Source organism: Numida meleagris, chromosome 5, assembly GCF_002078875.1.
Source record: "Numida meleagris isolate 19003 breed g44 Domestic line chromosome 5, NumMel1.0, whole genome shotgun sequence".
NCBI lineage: Eukaryota > Metazoa > Chordata > Aves > Galliformes > Numididae > Numida > Numida meleagris.
Window position 1 is genome coordinate 65,956,071 of NC_034413.1, and position 27,605 is coordinate 65,983,675.

General features: G+C 43.2%; 1 long non-coding RNA gene across 1 annotated transcript; it reads left to right on the forward strand.

The window, feature by feature from the left end:
- Window positions 10,234-17,166, forward strand: LOC110400039. The gene is made up of 2 exons (XR_002439556.1): window positions 10,234-10,584; window positions 16,059-17,166. It is a non-coding gene; the product is annotated as an uncharacterized LOC110400039 (long non-coding RNA).

A 27,605-nucleotide genomic window follows, 5' to 3' on the forward strand; every position in this document is an offset into this window, starting at 1 on the left:
AAAAACAATTTTATATTCATTTGAATATAAACTTTTTTATAAATCTCTTTTTTGTACATCTCTCAGATGCCTCCCTAATAGCCTGAAGAGCCACATCTTCATGTGAGCATCACCCTGAATTGTACAGCATGATGCTGCTGCTCCAGAGCGGTCCTGGGGAGTCCAACCCCAGTGCAGACTGGGATTTATATGGCAATTTTGATCTTACCTGTGTGCTTTCCACAGGGAATTGGCTGCTTTCCTTTCAAAAAGCCCACCTTATCTCAGCCAGCAGCCTTCTCTTCTATAGGCACATTTCCAGACCTCGCTCACTGCAAACCCGTGGGGACCAATGGGCCTGGTCTGCCTCGCTCACACGGCTATAAGCTGCATGTATACTATAAGGTGTATTTATATGCTTTTTGCAGAGGTTTGCTACGAGCAATGGCCTTACACTGTCATAAAGCTGACTGAAACACAGAAGGCTCCAGGCTGCTTGTGTTAAAGACACATCAGTAAGGATCCCGGACTTCACATGTACCTCCCTCCTGCATCACATACATCTGTGTGAGCAGCTTCAGGACTGTGCCTTTAAATCATACCTAGGAAAATATTCTCACTGCTCTGTTAATTACAACAGCAAATTGAACAAATGCACTTACAGCTCCGTTGCTGTCGCCATTTCTACATCAGTGTAATTCATGCTTGTAGCCCATGATAGGATTTTTAATGTCATTACACAGTAGGGCAAAGTCTTCATTTTTAATAAAAATACAAATGCTAAAATGAAACGGATTAATATCTAATTTTACATCTTCATTTACATGATGTGCAAAATTATCTTAAATATTTGTTATGGATGGAGTGGCTTTCCACCAATTTAAGCTTTTTTCTAACTGGAGAATGTTAACATAAATTGTAGCATAAATCATTGCCTTGTAGAGTACCAGAAGGCGCATATAAAAACCCATATCTTTACTGCACATATTTCCCATTAACCATAATCTATTAGTAATTGAAGTTCATTACAAATTCTTGTAGACTTTATTGCTATCATGCTGCATGACATAGTGAACCTGGCTTGCATAACAAGAAGTCCTTGCTGGGAAATATCCTATTAACAATGACAGTGCATTTGTCATTGTGATAATAAATCCAAGAGCTGCCTGTAGATTATAAATTATTGCGGCGCCATTTCCACTGTTGTAGTTTAAAAGTTTTGTCAGCACTTCCATTTTAAAGCCCAGCTTTTCAGGGAGTTATATCTTGACCATAAAAATCTGCAATGAGATGAAACTTGGCTTACAAGTTCTCAGCCTGAGAGCACGTTTCTTCTCCTGGCACCATTCCTATTTCATCCACATGAAAGACTGAGACGTAGACTCCGTGGTTGGGGAAGATTTTTTTATCTGTATTTTCTTCGCTCCTAATTGGAAAAAACAGGCCATTTGACAAGTAATTTGTCCATAATCTTTCTTAAGATCTTACAGTTTAAACGTATAACATGGCAAAAAGATGGGATCTCACTGAGTTTCCCAACTGAAAAGCCTCAGACCTCATCTCCAGGACTTTGGGGAGGCACTGGGCAAGCCCTGCTTTTCTTCAAAGGAGGAACTGAAGAGAAATGATATCACCTGCCTTGCAAAGGTGTTTTGAGGATTAATTACAAGAGTTGAAATCCTGGCATCCACTCAAGTCATCCTTCATCATGTCTGTGCAATTCTTTGAGCTCTATATGCGTTTTAAGTGTTATTAAAAGAAAATTGCCACAGAGTTGAACTTTAAGTGTTAATTATGACTCAAGATATAAATGACATCAGGTCAAACCTTTCCCAATTTAACTCCGTAATTGACTTCAGCTTGTTACACCAAGGGAGATCTAGCTAACTGAATGCATCTGTCCATTATATTTCTCTGCTGCCTATAGCAATGTGTCTAATTAGCTGGACGTAAGCATTATGCTTCAATGACTTCTAAATACTGTTGGGTGAAGCCTTCACCTCCCTAAAATGACCTGGAAAACTTTCCTCCCACCAGCAAGGCAGGGTTTCCTCATCATCCTTCAATACATACTCTGTCTTGAAGTACTGCTTGTGTTTTCATGGGATGGAAAGCTGATTTTGCTGTGCATATGGTGATCATCTTTTCACATCAAAAGTATCTTCCAGGTCAAAATGTCCCAAATTGTTTTAAATCTTGATATGCAAACTGCAGAGGTGCACCAGTCTCCTGGATGAGATTCAGCTGCTGTTGACTGGATTTCAGCACCATTTCATAGAAATTTACGGTGGCTGTCCCCAGTGGAAGCAAATACACAGAGAAGCAGAAAGCAAATATTGGAGCTGGCACTGCACTAGGGTGTGGGCATTAGCACATCTCCTCTGGCCAACATTACTGTCAGGGTGATGCTTTTCTCGTTGTTGAAAGGGGTGGGATGTGGGTCTGGCAACCAGGGGTGCCTCAAGATGAAGCCTGGTGCCCATCACTGACCCAGCACGTTCCACAGCGTGCACTAGCGATCTGAATGAGTCCCTGGGACCAGCTTTTTTAGTGCAGTCCTACCTGTGTCCTAGTTCTCCATCGCACTACTGATGACTAATGGCTCTCCTACAACACGTAAAGCCAGCCTTCATTGCCTTGCACCTCCCAAGACCTAATGTTCAAGTCTTCAGACTTTCTTTGCACCTCAAAGGCACTTCACCAACAGCCTTTGCTACCCACCAGAGCCTGTATGACAGGTGGAGCTGGATCTGATGGATGCGAGGGTATCTTCCCTCTTTTTCTTTCATTCCTCTTTCCACTCCCAGGTGAATGAGGATGAGATGCAATGCTCTGTGGGCCCAGGGCGGTCCTGGTGTGACTCAGAATGGTGATGCTATTCAAGAGCAGTGAACTGCTCTAAATAAGCACTGGAAAAATGAACATGGCATGTTATAGATTTATTACTCAGTTTTATGTATTCTGCCTCTTTTGTATGTTTAGGCCTCAGGAGACCCAATACCCAAAACCAAACCAAGCCAAAGCAAAATCCCCCACAAACAATAAACAAAAAAAGCCTCACAACCAATAAACAAATAGCCAAATTAATGACTCTTTGATTGCCCTAAAGCTAAACCACATCATCCTTTGATGATGTCATTCCCAATTTGAAATCCCTAAACCTCATAGTATTACTTTTCAACTCAAATAGAATACAAGGTCCCAGTATCTTAATGCTACAAATAGTTATTGATATTTTATAGCAGAGTGATTTTGCAGAGGTGGCAATGAGATATTTCTTCTGGTGGGGATAAACAGAAAATTTGCCAACATATGTAATTTCTTTGTTTTCTTAAAGAAAACAATTTTGGAGGCTATTTTGAGGCTCAGGTACTTTACTGTGGATCCTGGCGGAGATGAATTAGTGGCTGGAGTATAGGTGATCTTGCCAGCAATGAATAGCAATGCAATTTATCATACGCTCCCGTAATTTATCTCGTGACTATATATTAGATTAGATAAAGACAGAAAGACACGAGAATTGAATTGACTGGACTAACACTGAAAGCTTACACCTGCTTTTATTGAGGCTGACAGGGAGATTTCTGTTGCCCACATTGCAATCAGCATTTGGCCTCACATTTTTAATTTGCTTTGAAGTCTGATCTTGTCCAGCAACAAGAAAAAGGCTAACTCGACATTAAAGAGTTTGTTAATCATCTCTGCTAGTTCATAGCCAATACAAATTTGTTCCACCGTGTACTTCATACTCAGTCATTTAAAAGTGGTAGATATAAAGGAAATTGTTGAAGCTCAAAAATAACTGCAATAAGCAGCTGTGAAACAGCTACAAACACTCATTGCGGGCTACACCATTTTCAAGGTAACAAAACAATGGTTTATTTTGTTCCCTTCCAACAAAATCCATGCTTCAAAATCCACTTTTCATACCAAATCAGTCTGTCTGTAAGACAAACTGTCTGCAGCCCAGAGTGTTTACCTACACACAGCGAAGGGATGTGCTACGCTGCCTGCAAATTCTGTAACACCACAGCTATAGTCTTTGGGCTCATTGCAAACCAGTGATGGATATCTGTTCCTTTGCATTGCTTCCCTATCATATCTCTTTGTCCTGCTGCTATAATCGATCACAGATTTTTCCATCAGGCTTTGTGTCAGGCTGGGATAGTGAACATGACTTGCTTAGAACAAAGTGCTTCAAAACATACCAAGCTGAGCTCAGGAGTCAAACTGCTCTAAAAATGATCATTTGGGGCATGTCTGTGAATCCCTTGCAGTATCGGGAAGTCAGTAACATGCTTTGATGTTAAGGGTTTGGGATTGCTATTCTCTAACTAGGAAGCCTGCCACAGCCATCTCTGCACTGTGGAGCTGGGTTTTAAATAATGAGCATTGCCTGGCTCTTCATTTTCCTGGTTCAGAAGGAAATTACTGCTTGGGAGTCAATGGCTGGGTCTGGATGAATTTGCACACAAATTCTGGGATTCAAATTACAGAGTCACACTCAAGCTTTTGTGTTAGGCACTTTCTGCTTGCTATCAGGAGCAAAAAGGAATGAAACCACAACAGCCATCTCTGCTCTGCATAGAAATATATTATAAAGATTCACAGTGCATGGTCTCCTTAGGAGAACTAAGCTATCAGTTACTGACTTTAAAAGCTCTTTGGGGATTACTGTTTGTTTTTATAGTGCCTAGCACAATTGAGTCTTCATCTCGGTTGGTGGTTTTTAGATGCACCTGTAGGAAAAATAGCAAATGATTTTATTTATTTATGTTTATGTGAAGGACAGAGCATTACTTATGGAAGAGAACTGTAAGGACTTGATCCAAATTTGACTAGAGAAATTTGGGATTTGTTGTCTTGCAGGTAAACCTCCTGAGCTGAGCAGCTGATGTAAACCCTTGGGGAACTGGCCTGCATGACAAAGAAGGGTAATGCAAATTACCCTGGAAAACCTCATTCTGGCATGATTTATAGAGAGGGTACCACCTCCCTGTAGCCAGGAAAGGGACACAGATGCTGTGGTTTCCTGTTCAAATGGCTTATGGACATGTAGGGTCATTCATCATGCGTTGCTGTAGATCCCAGGCCAACATATATAAAAGGCTGCCTCACAGCAAGCACAGCCTTCTCATCTCCCATCTGCCTGCACCATCCCTTCTAACACTGCTAATTACTTCCCTTCTCATTACCGCGTTGGCTACAGCTCACCTCCAAGCCATGTTGATGTGCCCCAAGGGCTGCTTGTGCTAACAAAATAAGCCCAGGAGTTACTGCTGGTTAAGCTCAACCTCTGGATGATTACAATTCTATTTGGAAGGCAAACTTGCTCCAAAAACTGTGGGATTTTTTAAGTTTGGTTTTTAGTTAAAATAAGAGGTGCTACAGCTCAGTTTCTCATGTATATACAGCTATAGGTGAGTGGTGTTCGAGTTACTCTGCTTCAGAGGAAGCCTCAGAGGAGGCTCAGGGTTGTAGATCAGTGGCCTGGGCCAGAGGGAAGGGGTATAAGTCTCATAGAATAGAATCATAGAATCATTAAGGTTGGAAAAGGCCTGTAAGATCATCTAGTCCAACCATCCACCTACCACCACCAATATTGCCCACTAGTCTCCATGCATTTCAGCCTGTTGGGCCACTGGCCACCCAGCCAGTGCCATGTAATGATGCTCACCCAAACCCTCAGCCCTGCTCCAAAAGAAAGGCATAAACACCAAAAGCAATCCCAACCTCAGGGCAGCTGGTAAATGTACACCGAGGTGGCTGTGATTCATATCAGAAACTGCAGCTTTTGCCCACCAAGTGCCACATCACTGCTGAAGGCTTTGGGGGCTCACAGCTGCAGAGAACACTGGGGATGGAGAAGGACATCAGTGCAGTGAGAATTCAGAGATCAACTTAAGATCGCTGAAAAATTGGTGAGTGCTCTTTTAAACATATCAGTGAGTTCCTGGTTGTACCAACACAAAAAGGAGTAGGGAATTGAAATTTGTGTAACGGAGTTTTAATTGTGATTCCTCTTTTACTTTCCTGGAAAGCATTAAAATTTATGATGTGATCAAATGACTCAAGCTTAAAAAATGCTTCTAATTTTATTTTTATACTCATTGTGGCCCTTTGCTACTCTATAGCTAGTGAGATACTAAATAAAGCCAATCTTATCATTTACCTCCATCTGATATTATAAAAATGCTAATTCTAAAAAGGTTACCTAGAATCAGTGGGACACTTTGATTTCTGCCATTAGCATACTGAAGTCTAGCTCAGAAAAGTGATCCCCCCCGAAACACGCGTTTTGTTAAAAGCTGTTCAGGGCCCATAACCATTCTGCTGATCTCGAAATATGTTCCCCTCGCAGGGCAGCGCTAACCTGTGCATATGGAATGAGCTCCGCTTAATGTTGTGTTAAAAGAGTTTGGTCTCTGGAGCAGTCACTCTTCTTAATAACATGTAATCATATGCCATCTATTTAGTTTTCATTTAACTTGCCCCATGCAAGTAATGAATCCAGTTTAATTAAATGTTCCTTTAAACAGTGGAATGACACTGGTTTGTAGTTTAAAAAATCTATACGCCACAGGGCACCCTCAAGACTGAAAACCCTAATAAAGAGGATGTAAGACGTACAGCTAATAATACAGAGCAAGTTTGACATTTGCAGGGTAATTTAGTGAAACAAGTGCTTCCTTACAGGATTTGTGCGGGATCGTGGTGGCTGCAGCATCGTTTAATAGAAGATGAAGAGCCCTGTTTGTAATAATGCTAATAAACAACTCATCTGAAAATTAGGCTAGTATGTGTTAAAGGGATGTGGTGCATGTATAATAAATGCTGCTTGGCATGGGAGATCCACAGGAAGTGCAAAAAGTGCATGTGAAAGCTAAGGGATGGCAATGGGGTGCAGAACTGGGCACCTTGGGTACCCCAAGATTGCTTAAAACAGCCCCAAGGTCCTGACAGCTGAGGGGTTGGCTTCAATTCCTCAGTGCTTCATTGGGCAGCTTAGAAGGGGAGGGCAGGCATTGAGGACACACCAAGCAGCTCCCTTAACTTTGTTTTTCCCTGTTGTTCAATCTGGTCTAACCCTGGCCAATAAGTAATTTAACTCTCCTTCTTTCAAGGGCAGCATAAGGGAGAAGAGAAAAGTGAGGCAGAAATGAGTGGGAAATGTTCATTTTTCCCCGTTAGAAAAATCACAAACTTTAATAAGGTAAGTATTAGGGCAATGAAGAAATAAACACTAAAAGCTTCTAACTCATTAGTAAAATGAAATTGCTTGCTAATATATGCAATGCACCTGGAAATGCCCATTCGAGTAATTACAAAAGAGAAAAACACCGGGGAAACAGGCAAGCATGAAGACAATAGCCATTAGAAACAATATTAAATTAAGCACGCCTTTTGAGATCTACAAATTCACTGATTAAATTGTGCATTACCAGCCCTGCCTTCCTTGCACTTAGCTGGAGTCCTGGGGCGAACCTGCACAACTTGGAAGCAGCCTCCTGATTTGTGCCGAGCGGCAGGCAGGGCTGTTCCAACTTTGCTCAGTTCTGGGCTTTTCAAGGCGTAAAAAATTACTTTTTTTCTTTTATTTCCCCCCTCCCCAGACTCCAGCTAGCAGAAGGCACAGCACTCGGAGCAAGGGCAGAATAAGGGCACGTCATGCCATGCAGCATTAAGCTTGGCACATGGCACTCAGCCCATCAAAATCAGCAGGCACGTTCTCATTGACCGAGCAGCACAGGAGCGGAGCCTGATACAAGCGTTGGGATGGATGGAGCTGTATTTCCCTGGGGAGCACCCTCCCACCCAGATATTGGGCTTCTTACCCTGCATTTTGGCTAAGGTACCACACACAGTGCCTGCAGCTACGTGCCAGCGCCCGTAGGAAAGGGAATTGCCTGCTGTGATTTCGGCCCTTTGGATATTCCCATCCCGTTACCAGCAGCTGGTCCAGAGTTTGCAATCCAAACCATGCACATGTTTGTGTGGCTGTGCAAAGGAAGGGTGGAACAGAGATCAGGATGCCCTTACTGGTGACAGAATGGCAGCCTCGCACGAAGACATGAGAAATGTTTGAGAACTGGGTTATTAATATGTTTATTGGAGTGGAGAGCGGTTTGTAACATTTTTCTTATCTTTGATGAGGTTTTTCAGGGCTAATGGAAGCTCTCTCACTTTCTGTCATTCTCTTGGAGATCTCCTACAATTGATTGTGGAAGCCAGCAACCACTTCCAGCTGATTTGGTGTCATTAGAGATTAAAACCAGCATGCAGCTTCCATGCATGCTTGGACACAGGGATAAAAGTTGGGGTAAAAGTGCTCGAAAACTCCATCATAGCTTACACTCTCTTGTAACAATTTGTTCTGTCCAAAGACCCAGAGAGGTGAATTCAGGATGACTTCATCCCTACAGTGCCTGAATTAAAGACCTCTGAGGTCTGAAGCTTACATGAGAGCAAGAGAAAACAAGCCACGCAGAACCTTCCCCTTCACAGACCCACTAAGAGCCTCAAGGTCTTCTCCCACCCCTTTGCAGTCTGCATTTCCATTATATGTACCAGAAACCTAGACCCCAGACACACTGCTGAGGGGACAGTGGTGACATAGAGTAGGACAAGCCACCTTGACTAGTGAAGAGCATCAGCTGCTTTGCTCAAACGTCCTGGATGCCGACGGAAAAATACTTTGAGTGACAGACAACGCCTGCTGCTCCCGCAGGGAGCGCATTTGATAGGACAGCTTCTGTGCACCATGTCAGACTTTGTAATTAAGACTGGAATAGCCCATAAAGTGACACATAACATATTAACCACCTTCTGCAGCTTCAGAAGCACAGGCTAGGTTTATAAATGGAGACTCCTGTGGCCCAGCTGCCCCAGGCCATATGGCCACCCGGCTCCTCGCTGTGCTGCTATAGGGTGGGAAATGCAGCAGGACAGCGGCTGGGAGGCTGGTGTGGGCAGGGAGCAAATGTGGGCTGAAAGAGATGACGGCCGGACAGAGTGATGGGCTTCCTCTGGCAGCACTGGTGGATTTGGTTCAGCTATTCAATTTGTGACAGGCAGAGCAGCCAAAATAACTAAGCAAAACAAACAGCTGAGAGCAGATGAAAATAGAGCTAATAATATAGTCATTAGGAAGAGAGCCAAAGCACAAATTGCAGCGCCTATTGTGAAAGGAGAAGTCAGAGAGGGAAATGACTTACACAACCTGCACGGCACGAGGAACGCTGGTACTGCCCCGGGCTGGTGCATCAGCCTCGGTGCATGGTGTAAGGCAGCATTACACCAGGGGTGGGGAACAGCAGCAAAGCAGTGGGGGATGTCTGACCGCCTCCTGCTTGGCTGCCGTGAATCTGATCCATCTAAGGTCAGGCAGCGCATTTCTTTTTGCCCTCAGGTGGAAGCAAACAATACTGCTGCCTCTTGACTTGCTGCTCCCAGCACCTATTGAAGTTGTGCTCGTGCATTCTCTTAGAGAAAAGCCTTCGAGTGACATTTTGTGCTCCTGTACCTACGCTTTCCAACTGGAAATGGGAGGAAAGTCCTTCCAGAGGGCCAGCATGGGGCCCTTGAATTCAGTGTATACTTGTTTGTATAATAGTCTTTTTCCCAAAATGATGAGTATTAGGATATTTATGCTGAGGTAAAAATGCTGTAGAGCAAACGATGCAGGCCTGTGCTTCAGAAGTATCAGTGGGGATGATTTCTCCTCACTCCTCTGGCCTTCAGGCAGTCCTGTCCAGAGCAAAGCATCCTTAAAATGAAAAAAAGTATATGCCTTGATTTCTTAATCACATGTTATGGAATGATCATGATTTCCCTCAATCTCCCTGTGCCTCGAGGGAAATATAGCCAAGGCCGATTTCTGGCAGCTGCCTTTCCTAATCCCCTGCGCACTGCAAGGCCGAGAGTTTATTTCATGGTGTGGGAATGCCCACCTCATCTGTGCATTTTGCCTGCTTTGTTCTCTTGTTGCTAGAGGAAAAATGGTAGAAGATGTTCATTTTTTTTCCTTTTCTTTTTTTTTAATAACATCATGAACCTAATAAAAATTGGTGATTCATCACTTGGCGATGAATAATTTTTATTTACAATTAACACCTACAATTGCAGCAACAGGAAGGAATGTGATATATATTCACTGATTTTCTTTTTTCCTCTGAATTTCTATGTACGTAATTAATTTTCCTATTTATCTGAGGCACTCACACAGCCACAGTCAGAAGCTCCTTACCTTCTCATGAAAGCTCAGACTAGAGAAATAATTTTCTCTCTGCAACATAGGTGGAGGACAAGATGCAGAGCCTTGGACCAGTTCATGGAGTCTGAAGCTGAGCATAAAAACTAACTGGCAGATTCAAGGGCTCTCTGTAGTGGAAATGCTAAGTCATGGCGTGAAGCACGATTGAGCACCTGGTGCGAAGGCAGGGCCAACCCAGGGGAGCTCAGGTGCATGAAATGCACCTGAGTGAACAGAAGGGATGAAGCAAGGATCCACCCCTTCCCAGACCCCATTTAAGTGTTGGCAGTGGAGGTGAGGGTGTGTCATCTGTATATTCCTGCCTACCTGAGGACCTTGTAGGCCTTCTGAAGGTAAGCAGCTTCTTTCCTTTATTTGTATGTCCACTGCTGTTGCATATAAGTGGATCCTCATTTGCTGCAGCCTGGGATCGTGCTGCTCCGCTGTCTTGTTTGCTCTCCTTTGTGTTATGCTCTCACTGGATGAAACCAGGAGGAGTTGGTGCTACTCTTTTACCTTTCAAAATCTGCATTTCTTCAGACTCTGTTCCTCACTGATGTGCTTGGGTTCACCCAAAAGCCTATGTAAGTCAGGCCTGTGCTCCCAGCTTCAGCCCACGGTGCTGACTGAGGCCTCATTCAATGGTAAACTTGGTTAACTACTGAGAAACATGACCAGAAAGGCACAAAGCAGCAACAAGTATAGCAAAATAGGTTTTGGGAGGATAGTGTCAAGATGTTAGTTGGTCCCTGTTCATTCTGATACTGACTAGTGCATTTTAGACAAGGCATTGATAGTAGCTCTTCCAGACAATGTTTTGTGTGAGCTGAATCAATGGAGAGAAACTTCCCCCTTCTCTCTTCACTCCTTGCAGGATGCAAAGCAGAAGGTACCTATGCCAAACCATTTCAGTTCTTCTGGCTTTACTGCAAGCCTTTGGGCTCTCTCATTCTGGACCTGCTGCAATCCAATCTGCTCTTGCTAATACTTCTAATATAATATTTATAACATCTGAGGTTGAACCAAGGGCTACTTACACTGACAGATGCCACAAGCTATATCTCTCCTTTCCACTTTATTGTGTGGTAGCTTCTGGCAAAGAGGCAGTGGATCTGGTAATGAAATGCTCCTTCACTGCTTTAAACCACAGGAACATTTTGCTGTAATGCCCATTACTCATAGGGGAGTAATTGAGGGGCTGTCGGTTCAATAGCAATGCCTTCTGGAAGAGCAGAATATGAGATTGCGTTGGATAAGATAGGTTCCTTGTTTAATTATCAAGCTGCAAGAGCATATCAGCTTTCAGACTTGTGGTTTTGGGGTCAGATGTTGCTGGACAAATTTGGCTGCAGCACTGTGGGTAAAGGAATATTGTTCCGTAACAGGGCTGTAAATTCAGGTGTTCCCCCCCCCCCACCCCCCAAACTAAATACCCACACTGAGTTCTGCAGGACTATAAATAGGTGTGGAGCTATGCTGCAGATAAAACATCTCTTTGCTACTCTGCGCCAGCAGGGCACTGGGAAAAATTCTGCAGGGGACAATCTTCTCCTGGCAAATGGCCGGACCAGGAGATCAGCTTGACATTTCCCGTGTCTACTTTTCATGATTTATAGAACATCACCCCTTGGAAAAGCAATTCCGAGAGGACATTATGATTCTATAACAATCCAGTGAACTTGCAAGAGGAGAAAAAAGCCCGTATAAATACAGGCATCCCAGGGGGTGGAGCTGGCCAACTCCAGTCCTTTCTCAGGTTTTCAGCTTTCTTGGCTGGAAGGGTTATTTCTTGTTGGTTTTGTTGTCTTGGTTAGTTAAATGGAAGATTAAGAAAAATGACACATTTCCATAGGTTTGCTTGTGCTATGGGGGCAGAGGTGAGAGCAGCAGAGGGAAAGAAGAGAAGCTGAAGGCTGTCAGGCACTCTGGTCCTGCACTGCTGGGCTGCTCTGCACAATGCAAGAGCTAAGCTCATGCCCTGGTAAAGATCAGACTGAGCAGGTATTCAGTACCCTCTCCTCTGGGCACATGCCGTAGCCCAAGGGCTACTTATTAGTTCACTATGGGGCAGAAGGAAATCTCTTGTTACCCTCAAATCCCTATTTTCAATCAATCATACAGTGAAAAACACTGTGAAATGGCAAAGACCAGAAACAAAAGTTTTTCAAATAAGGAAAACATCACCAAGGATCAAGTGGAAGGGTAAGAAAAACTGCAGACCAAGAAGTATGATGGGAAATAGCTGGAGACAGATGGTATAACATTAACAATTAGTTTTAAATTTAACTAGTGATGTATTTAAAGCGACAGTCTAAAGAGAGGGCGACAATTAAGTTCCTCAATACGGGAAAGCTGTGGGGGAAAAGGAAAAAATAAAATCAACTTCATTTATTTACAGCTGTACCTTGTTCCTTGTCCTAGATCTCCTTAAGTGTAGCATGGAAAAAGGCTCCAGAGCTCATCAAGTGCCATGCAAAGGCAGAGTGTAGAAATGCAACTGTTTGTTTTTCATCTCTCTTGATGCATCTGCATGGCTCTGGTGCAGCATTCATTGATTACTCCTGTTTCATGCTATTGCTCTCTCCTGCAAGTGAGCTATGGTCTTCTCAACACAGATCTCCTTAAGAGGAATGTCACCTAGGAATTGGATGCCTTCATTGTGTGCAGATTTAATCTGGAAAAACATATATATTCTGATGCAAAGGAAATACCGATAGCCCTGACGCTTCCTTACAGCTGCAGTGAACTGTAGCTGTATTTTTTCCCTTGAGCAAGGGAACGTTTTCTCATAAGCCATGAGGAGCAAAGGCCACAAATATTCAGAATTTCAGTGCCTGGAGGAATCCCCGTGGCACATAATTCTGTGTGTGAATGGCTCAACTCTTCCTAAAGGAAGAGGGCACTCAGCTCACTCTTGCTGCTCTTGGACACAGCCATCCAGGACAAATCACATAGCCTGCAAACCATGAAACACAGCTTGCAAACAACTGATTTTGCTCGAGTATTATTTCTGAAAAGCCCCAGTCTGAGCAGTCCTAGTGAGGTCTCTCTCACTCTTTTCAATTCTTAAAACGTGTAAAACTGAAAGGAAGAAAAACAGGGCAGAGGGTTCATGCAGCTAAGCTCTAGATTGACTTCATCCAACTTAATGCTTTTTAATCACTCTTTGAACAAAAGATTTAGTCTTTGTAATCCTCCTTTTGCTCAATTTGCTGTTCTGTTAGGAAATCTACTATTTGTTTAGTTTTCCCTGATTCCCACCCCCGAGCAAGTTTGAAGTAGGAAAAAATGGCTAATCTCAAAGGGAAAATGACTTTCAGGAGTACAATAAATTCCCAATTACAGTGCCAGGCTTTCTTTTATTGGCTCTTCAATGGAGAGGCACACCCCAAAATGCATAGCGTCCTTTCCACTGGGTCCTTTGCCCTTTCTACTGGGTAATCAGCTGAGCTGTTAACTAAAATTTCTTGTGTATCTCTAGGAGGAGGAGTGCAGTTATACCTGCTGATTTCACAGCCAGTATAGCCCGCTTTTCAGAAGAGTTTGGTTTTGGCATTAGAGACATTTTCAGGAGAGTCAAACCCACAGACTGCTGATTTCAATCACCCAAATCCTGCTCTACTCTTATTTTCAGCTGCTGTGATGTGAACATAAGCCTCCAGGCCTGTTTGCAGAGCCCAAAGCTATCTGTGCTTGCAACTGTATTCATTTTCACAATATCTGTCTCAGAAATGTTGGATTAATTAGAAACTAAATGAACTTTTTCCTGCTTAATGGTTTGTAAAGCTAAAAATACATCTCGTCTTCCATTAACTCCTCACTTAAATCAATTAAATATCACTTTTAAGATATTAAAAACTGTTATGTACTTGAAAACATATTTATTCTCCAAACTGATCATAAATAAATACAAGTGCATATTCATCTGAAGGGCTCTGTGAAATTTTACCTTTCATTTTGACAACTTTGCTGAAGAAAACTTATTGCTGTGTTTCCTCCTGTTCCATAGGGTCAGACGGATGTGATCAAACATATGTAACATATCAGATATATGGAAAATACAACTGCAATCATTTTTTCTTTATGAAAAGAAAAGAATGTGCCCTTAAGCCATGTGAAGGAGAAAAGCCTATACACCTAGACTCAAACTGTATCTAGGTTCATTTAGAAAACTGGAACACGATTTCCTCTGAATAACAGACACCGAGCCCCAGGCACTTTGTATGTTCAAAAATTAAACTTACAACTGGCATGCATCTGGCAGTGATCCTGTACACTAAATCCATTTGGTTGGCCAGATGGCCTGAGACTTGCAGCTTTTTAATCTCGCACACAAAGCACTTTAGGCTGGAAAAAATAATAAATACAACATAATACAGCATCGTGACAGAATGCCTCTTTTATTGATTTTTGGAGCTATAGGTATGGGAAAATATGGTCTAAGGAAGTACTGTTTTCACAACTTACTTCCCCAAACTTGTCAGATGCTGTGACTATTATCCTCTTTTCTTCTGTTCTTGTACCTTGTTCCTTTCTCAGGAAAGGATCTGCGACTCCTTAGGTACAGGGGTGTATGCTGGAGGCAGAGGATGGCATGATCAGTCCATGACTTCTCATGGTGAGGAGGAATTAGACTGTGAGATCTTAACACCTGTTTTACTTCTGCATCCCGTGATGTCTTTCTGCATTAAAACTAGGCAAGTTTAAAATTTGAGACTTTCTACTGTTGGTATCATCAAACAACCAAGGGCTGGGGAAAAAAAAACAAGCACCTCACTTGCTTTGCTCTGAATGCATGTTTCTTTTTCTAGATTCTTTTTGTATGTTATTAGTGAAATGTCTTTCTCTGCCTTCAGCAGTAGCTGCAGTGCCTTTCCTATATGCTAGTGATCAGTTCCTGTGCCTATACCTATTGCTTTTGTATTATTATTTTTTCATGGTGAGGCATGTCCCAATGAAATCCAGTGAAAACTCCCACTGACTTCATGGCTACATGATTACCCGTCTACTAAGTCTCTGTGCTGTTACCATGACTTTCACCTGCCCACACCACCATTAGCTGAACGCCATCAGGAAGGGAGAACATTGCCATGTTTGCATTCATTCTTCGGGTGTTCTCTGCACTGAAAGCAAAAGCACTGCATGACTGAGTGACTGAAGCAGAAATTCAGCCTTCCAGCTTTACACCTCTCTTTCAGCACTGATAAGATTTACATGTTGCCTTCAGCTCCCTGCTTCTCACAGATGCCCCTTCCCTGCTCTCTTTTTGGGATGGATAATGGAGCTTCTCTGGCTTAGGCTTGTGTTATACAGCATGCAACTAATTTGGTCTGAATTATGGGTTTTAGGACAAGCAGTTGACTTTACTCACTGGCTTGTTTCATCTTCCCCATGATGCCTTTTTTGCTGGCAGCTTCAAAGGCATCTTGGTGGATAAACTGTCTGACCTACTAAATGAAGTACAAAGAGAGTCTCCTTCTCAATTAATTCTTGTGCTCCAAATTCATGCTCAGATTTGTTTCTGAGCAGCTTTCATTTCTGTTAATCAGCTAAGACAGTTTTAGTTCCCTTGAGTTTTGGCTTGGCTGCAAATCTCCTCCCCAACTCTTCCCAATCATTTTAGGAAATGTTGCTGCTGAAAAGGGATGGGCCTGGACTTTAGCTGAACTAAATCAATATATCTCACCAAAGGAAATTCTTTCCAATTGAAGTTAAAGCAGACTTGTGCCACCCAGAGCTCTTGTTCCTAAATGTTAGAGGGAGCGTGCATACATCTTTTACCTAAAGAACCAGTCCAAATGCTGTTTCACGCTCTTAAATTCCACAGCATTTTATAAATACAGCTACACAGAAGAAGCAAATTTATCCATACCTTCATGCCAAAGCTCTTACAGTAACTCTGTACTCCAGGGGAAGCAGCTGAATACAATCAGAGATGTTCACAGCTTGTGTTGAAGATAAGCGTCATCACTGTGGTCTTACAAATGAGAAAGCAGAGGCAGAGAGAAGTTTCACCCAAGGCCACGATGGGAGTTGAAAGTGAAGATCAGAGAAGCTCTGTACCTGCTTAGAGCATGGACTGTGTGTCTTCTATGAGCAAAAAGAAAAAGAGAGGGTTCAGAGTCCAGATCCGTGTACTTGTTTAGAAAACCTCAAACACTCAAAACTACAGTCATTGGACCACTACCTGGGGTGCTTACCCGGAGCATCTGAAGCCAGTAGATAGATCCTGGAGCTGGAAAGTAAAGCCAACTGCAAACAAACTGTCTTGCCCCAGTATCCTTGGAAGCCCCCACGCTGCTGGGTCACTCCCTGGAGCCCCTCCAGCCACACTGGTGGAGGTGGCACAGCTGGAGGATGAAGGCTTTCATTTGGAGGCCCAGCTTCTAATTTATAAGCCCGACTTTAGCCAAGCAGATCTGACAGCCCTGGCCTCAGCCTTTAATGCAATTAGTATTCTGGACGCTATTGATGATTTCATGCCAAATCAATTTTGGCACATTAAAGTGATTTGTCTGAAATCCAGCAAAAGAGCTCTCCTAATAACTCAGCTCTCAGACTCTGCAACGCTGGTGGGAAGGTAATGTGTCTGCATAGGTCTCCTCAATCTGCTCTAAAAATTTCAGGAAGGTTTAACTGGAATTTAAAGCATTTTAATGCGTACACTTTCTTTTAAGTCTTTGCCATTCATTTTAACTCTAAGTACTTTGTAGTTGGCTTCAAGGTAATTTTAAAATAAAAAAAAATTAAAACTGTCTTCAAGAAGGAGGGGTATCATCTTGAACTTTAAGTATAGCTGTAGTTGTGTGTGGGGAAAAAAATGCACATTACACGGTCTAAAAGTGTGCTAACAAAGTGGTCTTGAACTACTTGGTGTTCTTCAGGGAATGCATTCCTCTTTTTGCTGGAGCAAGGATAGTGCATAACTAAGCTGCCCATGCATGCAGTTTGTGAGTGTCCTCTGTGGAGGACAGCTCTTTCACAAATACTCCAACCTTTCACCATATATGTGGATTCTTATAAATGCAGAAACCCACACCCTTTGCATTAGCAAATTATAAACCTCTGAGATGAGGAAACGTGTCAGGTGATGTTATAGAAAATGTTGCTTACACCTTTTTCAAGGCTGTGAAAGGAAGAAATATGAAATGCAGTGTTTCTCCCACCTTTGTACATTGGATGAGGTGGGTTTGGAGTACTACTAAAATCCAGCAGTTGGGAATGCCAAAGAGCACCAAGATTAATTGCTCAAGATTAATTTGACGTACATATTCTTAGCAGTCACTGATTTTATTTGATGCAGGACATGAGATATTTTTATTTTACAAAGAAACAGCCAGTGATGCTGAACAGCTTGACACGGGAAACCACCAGCTCCTGACCTGCCAGCTTGTTTGGGAGTATAAATTGCAGCACAGGGATAGAGCTGTCCAGGGTCCATCCAAAACAGTACCACCCAAAGCCAACCATAAAGCAAAAAGGAAAATAAACATTTCTGCCTCTTTGCACTATTCCTCCCTGTTACAGAGTTTACCATCTATTCCTCTTTATAGGCCTTGGATAGGGCCAGTACCAGCTGATGGTTTGGGTCCATCAATGTGGCAGCAGCTGCTCAAAATGGCTGGGCTCTGGCTCTGGCCAACCAGCTCTGCACAGAGGAGCCATCTGCCCTATCACCTTGCTGTGTGCTGGTCCTGCACAGCATGCCAGCAACATGCCATGGGCACTGGGCAGTGCTGTGGGGCTGGGGGCACCACTCCCCCAGGGACTGGCAGCGCGAACTGCTTGGGGGGGGGGGCTAAAACTTCATCAAGGAGCATAAAAATTAACCCTCAGACCCTTCCAGGGTCTTCTGGTAACAGGTCCAGTATGGAAATGTATTTTAGAGAACTAAGACCTGCGTATGGAAAAAATTAAATATCTTTCCCCAAACTTTGTGCTCTGCAGAATGGTCAAGCAGACCTTTGCAAGAGGACTAAAGATAATGTCCCAGAAATGAGAAGCACATTTTTCTTGCTCTCGGTAAATATTACTGATATGCATGAGCGGCTTTTCTAGTTCTGGCACATTGCTTCAATCTTTTCTTTCCTGCCATGTGAACAAATGTTTGTTTGCTTCAAGTTCAGGACAAGCTTTCCAAGGCAAAATTCATCCAGATGGTCATCAGACAAAAGGAGGACTCTCAGATTTCTGCAAATACTTTTTTTTAAACCAAAGAAATTGTTTTCTACAGCTCTTCTCTGATGATGCCTTTTCCGCTCTTGCTCACGACGTTGATGGAATAAGCTGCTTTTGTTGATTAAAGCTCTTGAATCCCAAAGGCAGTTTAAATCCTATCAAAAGGTTCATCTTCTCAGATGTTCTTTTTAAGTTCTTTAACTATGTTTTCTGAATTCTCCTTACTATTTCAATCCCCATAGCTAAGCCTTTCACTCTGTCTTTATTAGTTCCTGGAAATGACACGTGCTGCACTGGATGGAGTACACAATTACTTCAAGTTAATATTGATGTTAATGTTATAAATGTATCACACACAATGACCCAAAATTGCACCCCATGTACTGCATGTATAATAGATGTGTAGATAGATGTTTGATGAGCGCTCCATGTATTATTCCCAGTTTTCTTTCAAAAATCAAAACAATCACCCAAGCTCTTAATTCCAAAATCTCAGTTTCCATCCTACATATTGTTTAAATTATTGCATTTATTTTCAGGCCCAGTGCCTGTTTGGAATGAGAAGCCATATATGCCTGTTGGGGCAGGCTGGATCCAGAACTTACATATGCATATGGGGTTTGCTTGCCTTCGGGGCAACGAAAGGACCTGGAACACCCACGTTCAGATCCCTGCTCCATCGCTGTGTGTGACCTTGTGGAGCACAAAAATTCCTTCTCTGCCTCAATTAAATGGGGAAAAATACACTTTCTCAACTCACTTAGTCCTGAGGATGAATCCCTGAAAGTTGCTGAGGTGCTCTAATCCTACGGTAACAGAGGCAATATAAGTACAGGAGATTGATAGTCCTTCCATTAAGTTGGATGAGACCTTATAGGCACTGTGCATTTCTCGCAATGTTCAAAGTAAGCAATCATCATTATTTCCATCTGTTCTTTCTCTGCTTGTGTCCTTTAAAAGTTATGGCAAAGGCTGACAAAGTAGAAAGACTGTGTGCCTCCAAATTAAAGAAAATGAAACAAAACTCCTCTCCAAAGTATTCTGGAAAAATGTAACATGTTCTCAAAACTGCATTACCTGGTGAGCAAAAAAAACAGATACAAGCCTAAATTTTTTGCAAATAATTTTGTGAACCATCACAATAAATATCTTTAGGACTCAGTGAATGGCACCTCCCTGCCACTTGGCAGCCAAGGTGTTAAAACTCTGCACTCGGTACAAGCAAACGCAGGCAAGGGAGAAATGTCCATTTGAAAATATATTTCCCTCTATGTGGCATAGGCCTGTGTGTCTGGAAATGTTATCGAGGTTAATTAGAAAAATTATCGCATCAGAACAAAAAAAAAACAGGTGAGCGGAGCCTCTCTGCCTGAGACACGCTAATCTCTCCCAGCTCGGTTTCAAGAGCAGCCACGATCCATCAAAGTCACTCCCCTGTGCCGTCCCTCGAGGACATCTGAAGTTAAGCCCAGTGTGGCACGGCGTGCCTCGCACCTGCAGTGTTAATGGAAATGGGCATCGAGGCTCCTTCCACCAGCGTGTGCAGGAGAAAACATAAATCCGTATAGTTAAATACCATTGTTCCTACTGACCATTCGTTTTGAAATGTCCGTCATCTCCTTCAGTATGTTTTTTGATCAAAAAGCGTGATTTGTTGCTCGCCTCTCATGCAAATAGGGTGCTGTGTGGGTGCCCCGTCCCTGGAGGTGCTCAAGGCCAGGTTGGATGGGCCCTGGGCAGCCTGAGCTGCTGGGGGGCAACCAGCCCAAGACAGGGAGTGGAAGTGGATAAACTTTAAGGTCCCTTCCAACCCAAGCCATTCCATGATTCTACGATTCTGTTCAGTACCAGGTTCAACAGAAGCTGAATATTCCTGTTTTCAGCTATAACAGCACTCACATTCTCTTTTGGGGAGATTTTGCTGGGTCTCCAGTTCCCTCTCTTCACCCTCACCATTCACAGAACCTATCCCTTTGAATTTAGTACCAGGACAGCAAGATTTAGCCTGAGCCTTCTCCTCTGACAGAAATAAGCCATAAATTGTGGGCTGTTCTGCTCTCACCTCTGCTCTTCTGAGAGCTGCCCTGGGCCGGGCCCAGGCCTTTGCCCATCCCAGTGCAGAGATGGAGCTCCCTGTGCCATCCCGACAGTGCAAGGCAACAAAGCTGTCAGTGCTGAGATCTATTTTTATATTTTGCTACATGGTGTCCCCATAAATAAAATGGAAAATCACTGCTGCAGCTCTCTCTCTTTCTCCCTTTATCAGACGTTGTCCATTCTGCTGTTGCAATACAAAATAAACTGGGAAGAAAACAAATTAAATTACTCTGTGGCACATGCAAAGAAAATGCCATTTAGCCCAGAATTCCCACCGGAGCTGCCAGGCTGCAACAGGGAGGAAAAAAGCCTGCTGTTACTGCGTTGGGCCGGGCAGGATGGAAGGTGTTTGTGCACGGAGCTGCATGGTTGTAGCTGCCTATGCCACATTGAGCTAGTCCTCCCCACGCCAGGAGGAACTGCAGTTGTCTCTGCTACAGTCCTCTTCCCAGCATCGTTCCTGCAGGTCCAGAGCTCTTCAAATCACTGGCCAGACAGAATGCATGGGCTGGAACCCACCGAGGCTGCCTTCTCTTCACCAAGTTCCCATCTTCCAGCTCACTTTGCATGCTGCGTGGACTGACTCTTGAAATGGGTATTAAAACCCTATTTTGTTCCTAGGATAATTCGCAATTAGAGGCCTTCTTCTCTGTTGCGATATGTTTATTTTGTACTGTGCTGATTTGCGGTGTCCCTAATGAGCAGTTAACAAGATGTCAATTAATCATGCAAATGGGGAGAAGTAGATATTCAGCTGATTGCACTACCTGCAGTTAAGATTTGGGACTTCATACAGTTAGGAGCAGATTTCCATGAATTTCTCCATACGCTATTAAAGGGTTGCCCAAGCCCTTCTCTGCATTGTGGTCTTGCTGGTCCTGAAGTGACACATATCTGCCCAAATGTATTTCACATTAGGTACAAAGAAATATGCTCATGAGTAACTTGTCTGGTTCCTTCAGAAATCAGAAGCCCACCTGCACACATGCTGCCCAGAATCATAGAATCGTGAAGATGGAAAAGATCTCTCAGATCCCAAGTCCAACCACAGCCCACCCCACCATGCCCACTGACCACATCCCTCAGTGCCACATCTCCACAGTTCTTGAACCCCTCCAGGGACAGCAACTCCCCCACCTCCCTGGGCAGCCTGTGCCAATGCCTCACCACGCTTTCTGAAAAGAATTTTTTCCTAATAGAATATAGGACAAGCCTTCTAAGTTCTCAATATACACATGGACAACTTTGCTTGGCAGAAACCAAGGCTAGGCTAGGTGAGCCGATAGACAGAACAGTGCTGTGGCTTCTGCTCAGGTCATCGCTGAAGCAACCACAGGCAATACCAAGTCTACTAGACCCTAGTATGCCTTCATCACCAGGCAGAGAGAATGCCTGAAACAAGGAGGTCCCTGGGTGGGCACTGGGCATGGCAGCCACATGGTGCGTGAAGACCATGCAGCCCTCGCATATCCTTTCCTTCCCTCTCCATTGGGAATTTCCCCTCACCTAATTTGATTTTGCAGCCCTGTGTTTTCCTGAATATACTCATTGATTTTGCTTTTTTTTTTCTTGCTTTTTTCTTTTTTTTTTTTCCCTGGCAAAACTTACCCAGTGATTATTTGAAAGGCTGCAAAGGCATCTGGGGAGTTTCTCTTGCGCTGTTATGATTTAGGCTTGAAATTGCTTAATTGCTGTTTCCTGTAGTTCTCATTTTCAGTTCCCTAATGACTGTATCAATTTGTTGCCTATTATCCCCAATGACAGGGCAGTGTTTTTCTGTGCTTGTTTCAACAAGGCATTTTAAAATCTCTTTCCTACAAGTTGCCGGAGGACTCAGCCTTTCCCTCCTTGGACCTGCTGGCCAGTTCCCACTTACAGCACCAGCAGTCCCAGGCATGATTTGGCCAATATTTGAATACCGTTTGAATATCATTTGAGTTGGAAGGGACCCTTAAAGGTCATCAGATTCAACCCCCCTGCAATGAATAGGGACACCCGCAGCTTGATCAGGTGCTCAGAGCCCCGTGCAGCCTGACCTCAAGTGTCTCCAGTGATGGGGCATCCACCGCCTCTCTGGGCAAATGTTGGCATTGAAGGATGAAGAAAAATAGCTTGTTACAGATGCTTCTTTGCCATCTTAAATTTCCAAGTGCATAAAATTTGGACTGCTACGCACAGGTTGGTTTTATTTTAGGAGGGATTCTCCCGGCTGTAGAAATTCAAGATTTGGTTGGAAAATCCTGGTTTCTTTGATCTTTTATGTTGGTGGGCACTTTAATGTGACATCAATCAAATGCAGGCTAAACTTTCCCAATCGAGTCTGTTTGGTAAATAACACAAACATGAATGATGTTAATAATTTTTAATGATAACACTAAAATAATACTGAAATTCTAATACTGCTTATTGGGAGAAGTAGCATTTAAAACAGGCTATTATGACGACAAGTCAAACTCATGAATGGAATGATCCTCAGCGTGATATGAGCTATCTGGACCATATGGCGTGCTTTCTGGAAGATGACAGGCTGTAGCCAGTGTTGAGAAGACTCCTCTTAGCTGCAACTGCAGCATATGTTCCTGCAAGGAATTTGCATGTAGTTTGGAAAGGAAATAGTAATGATGCCTTCATAAGTTCTCTTCATTCCTAGCTCTAATGGAATCATTTCGAGCTTCTGACACCTCGGATTATTGCATGATCACAATACCTCACAGGAGCTGCTGATAGTAATGGTCACTGATGGTTCTTAATGATCCAAAGACAAGCCAGGACTTGATATATCTGGTGTGCAACAAGCACAGCTTCAGTGAGGATTCAAGGCTTTCTGCAGGGATGTGACCTCTTGTTGATTTACAGTGAACAACAAACATTCTGCTTTTATTATGTACAACATTTATTATGCTTATTAATTTTGCCTAATTTATCATGTTTTTCAAATATATCTATATGAACCTGCCTTTCAGGAGCTAATCTCTATATCCACTGACCCCAGCAACTTGGACAAAGAGGGCTAAATCTCAAAACCTGCAAGTCAGAAACATGGCTGGACAAATGCTGACTTTTGACCAAGCTTATTCAAAATATTTACAGCTTACTTGGTTATTTTGATGTAGTGCATTCAGACAAAATACTCACCAAGCACTTTTTGTTGTGTTTGAGGCATGTTTTTAAAATTAGCTTAGACAAGGTGCATTACCCTTGAATTATCTGTGTGAGCTAAAGCAAAGCAGATGCAGGAAGAATGTGATTATCTTGGTAATGTTTGTGAAACAGATGCAAGTGCTAGCAGTAGAATAAAGCACCCTTCTATGTTATTAATGTTGCTGCAACCAGGTTAATAATACACTGCACATCCACCACCTCCTTGCTCACACTACTGGGAAGATATATGAAGAAATATTGTTAAGAAAAGGTCATATCAGAAACATCTTTTTAAAATAAGGTTTGCCCATTGAAACACTGAGCACTTTGCCTTCTGTCTCCTGAAGCATTGCATCCCACTGGTGGGGAATCACATTTATGCTACCCTTGCTTTCTCTGTTTATTTATTTTCCCTCAATTCAACATACTTTTAAAGGACAAAACCAGCACATGCTACATGATGAGATCAGACATGAAGCTCCCCACTCCAAGAGAATTCAGCCATTTCTCTCAGGTTCCTCATAGTTTTGGCAGTGGTTGAGCCCACACAAAAGAACAGGAGACCTGGATCAATGAGGATACCGAAATGGTCTTTGCAAGTGGCAGTTGTGGGCAATTTCCTCTGCCTAGGGGGAGGTGATGGGCAGATGTTTTTAAATGCTGATTGAAATACACACCTTTTTCTGTGGAGGGCCTGGAAGTGGCTGGCAGATGCACTAGGCTGGTTTTAGCACATCTTTACTCCCTTTCTCATGAAGGATTGCTCACTCTGTCTAGCTCAGGGGCTGCTGTCCTACAATAAGCAGCCTATAGGAGAAAATCTCCAGGAATCCTGCTGCAGTGCAGTCTCACCTCCCTTGGGATCTGGTCTCACCCAGCTGGGGGCCAAGTGCCCCCTTAGCAGCTCTTCTTTCTGTCCTCCTTGATGGTGCTATGCTGCCTTCATCCATATGCAAGTAAAGGAAAAAGTTCTCCCTTCTTTGCCCCTGGAAATTATCAAAGTGGATGGGGAATCTATCACTGTGAGGGGACTCAAGTAACATCTAGCATGAAGTTATGTGAGGTGAACCAGGAATGCAAGGACTCGGTTATCATAATGTTTGGCCCTAAGCAGGCTGGCATCTCTGGGTGTCATTTTCTAGGCATGACTTCTTCACAGTTTTCAATCCCTGGTTAAAAAAAATGCATCCGTAAAGACATCACGCACTTGTCTACTAAAGAAAGCTGGCAAAGGAAAGATAAAAAGCATATATATTCCTTTCACTAGGCTTCTAGGGAATAAGTACAGAGCTCTATCTTCCTCTTCAGCACTGCGTAAAAAACAGAATGCAAAATTTCCTCCTTGAAATACTTTGGCACAAACAACTATTCTGCACTATTTGTTTAGAAATCCAGTGGGGCTTTGCTGAATGAAAGCAAGTGTCTTCATACTGGTAGTTGAAATAAGAACTAATTTCATGCACAATTGACAGTGCAGAAGGAAACTTCCTTGATATCCAAAAAGCAAAAGATTTTATGGGGCTGCATATGTATTTATAATTATTTAAGATTCTTGTTATAATGAGGATCCTTTAAGGAGAGGAATTTTGTATTTTAATTTGCATAAAGACAATAAAAACTCTTTGAGAAGCAATTTCTCTCTATATAAAAAGCGGGAACATAGCACCTTAGTGGCACAGACATCTGTTACTTAAGCAGATGCCACCATGTAAACTCCATCAAGCAACACCATCCACTGATCACAAACCACCCAAAACCACATCCAAGGACAAACTTCGGTGGGTGGCTGGGAGCCTCTGAAACAGGTTGAGAAATGATAGCCTTTTCTTCAGCGCCTTCATTAAGCATGCAGTGACCTGTTCATCGTTTCCAAGTGCTGCTGTATCCTATGGCTCTGTAGCTGCTCTTTGGCACAAAGTTAAGTGTCACGATCTACAATCTGCAGTTCTAGTTCTCACTTGAGAGATTCATCCTGTAGGAGCGCTGGCCTTTCCACACATGAGCTGAATAACCACTTCTTTGTTTCTCATTATGACTGTAGTTTAATGTCCTCATTCTGGAGCTGACGTATCAATATCTCGGAAGGAGATTGAATATTGCTTGCTCAAGTGCAACATGCAGCGACACAAACTCAAGGGACTGTGCTCCACCGCAAACAGCACCGATGGAGTCTGGGGCTGATAAGCCCTTTCCGAAGTTCGCTTACACTTTAAATCAGCGGTTCATGAAAGGCATTAAGAAAAACTATTATATTACTAGAATGGATGGCAGTAGAGTTTATATGTTACACCTTGAAGTAAGCAGTAGGATTTTCAATCACTTGATAACCTTGAAACTGCTAAGGTATCAAATTGCTATCATGAATATTGTGCGGGAACAGAAATAACTCAGAAAGCTGCCTTTGTGAATAATAATGTGGGAGAGAGCAATGTTCTTCTGGGCTGGACTTACAATAGCACCAACAAGCAAATATACAAGAAGGCAAGGCATGTACTTAAACACGCATATTTGCATTTGACTATACATCAATCAGTTGCCGGCACTGCTCCATCTTACCGGCTTCATAGAGAGGATGAAAAACCTGTGAGATATTTTTGCCAGGCAGGAAAAAGAAACTGAAAGAAGCTCATTTCTGTATATACAACCCAAAATGCTAGGATAAAATACCCTATGATCTGATAGGAGTTGCATCTTGGTCAGAGTACTGTAATAAGCGAGCACAGTATGAATCCATTCATGCGGGAATTTAATTTAAAAACCTAAACAACCTATCCTCCTATTTGCATGCAAGATATTTTAATAACCCCTGCGGTTTCATTCACGCTGGAAGCACGCAGAGATCTCTGGATGAGAGGACCCTGAGCCAGCCCTCCAACTCCCCTGTTTATGTCCCGAGTCAGTGGAGTTGATCCCAAACTCCGCTTTTGTTCTTGTGTTTGAATCTTGTGGCATTTCCAGGTGATGCAGCCTACTGAGATCGCCTGACAGCCCCGTGAAAACTCAATGTCGGGAGTGATTCATCATTGTGTCAGATCGTCCTGCACTTTGTCACAATGACTGACAATAGGGGAAACTTGGAAATAATACAAAGATTCCCCGCTCGCTGATAATGCCTGCATTGTGATTAGAGAAGGCGGCGAGCGTGTGAGCAGCATGCTAATCCTGGCCGCCGCCCCCTGCTCCATGGTGCTGCTGGTTCCAACAGCTGGGCGCCGGTGCTTGCTTGCTTCATCTTCACTCCTGTGGCATTTGTAAATGCAGAACCTTTTCCCAGCGTGTTGCAGAGCCATAGTGTTGCAAATGTCAGAGGATGCGGTATCGTGCAGCATGGCAAATTCTGTCGGTGGTGCTGGGTGCTGTGTGGTCATAGGTGTCTGTGGATGGACGTGTCCTTCCTGTCTAAATGCTGAAGTTTTTGGAGTATCTAGTAGTAACAACATTTCTGCATAGTAATTCCAGGAACTCTATAAAACCCAGCAAGCACATGTGAATTTGCATGGGGAGCGGGATGCGGTGAAAGGGTCTTATAAAAAATGATTACTGAGAAATTTTTCCTTTATTTTGCATTGGCTTGCAGTGAGGGTTTAGGATAATTGCTGACTCGATAGGGTATTGACACACAAGCAACAAGAAAAACTGTCTGCGGCAACTTCCGTGCTCTAAAGCTCCTCAAATTTTATCGGTGCTCACAGCAGCGACATCAAAGAGCACAGACTCGGGTGTGCAATTAATTGGGAGGCAACGAGAGGCTCTTTCTGAGCCAGGGCCTAAGCTGTTCCTCGGTAAAGAAGAAAAGTGCCATGAGAACCAGCAAACCCCAAGCTGCTGCCACGGTGCCGAGGGCAGTGGGACAGCCCCAGGGCTGGGGCAGCTCTGCTCGTGATGTGGGCAGCGCGGAGCATCCACCTTGATTCCATCTTTCCTTCACTTCTGTCTATTTTTCCTGCTTCTTCCTGAA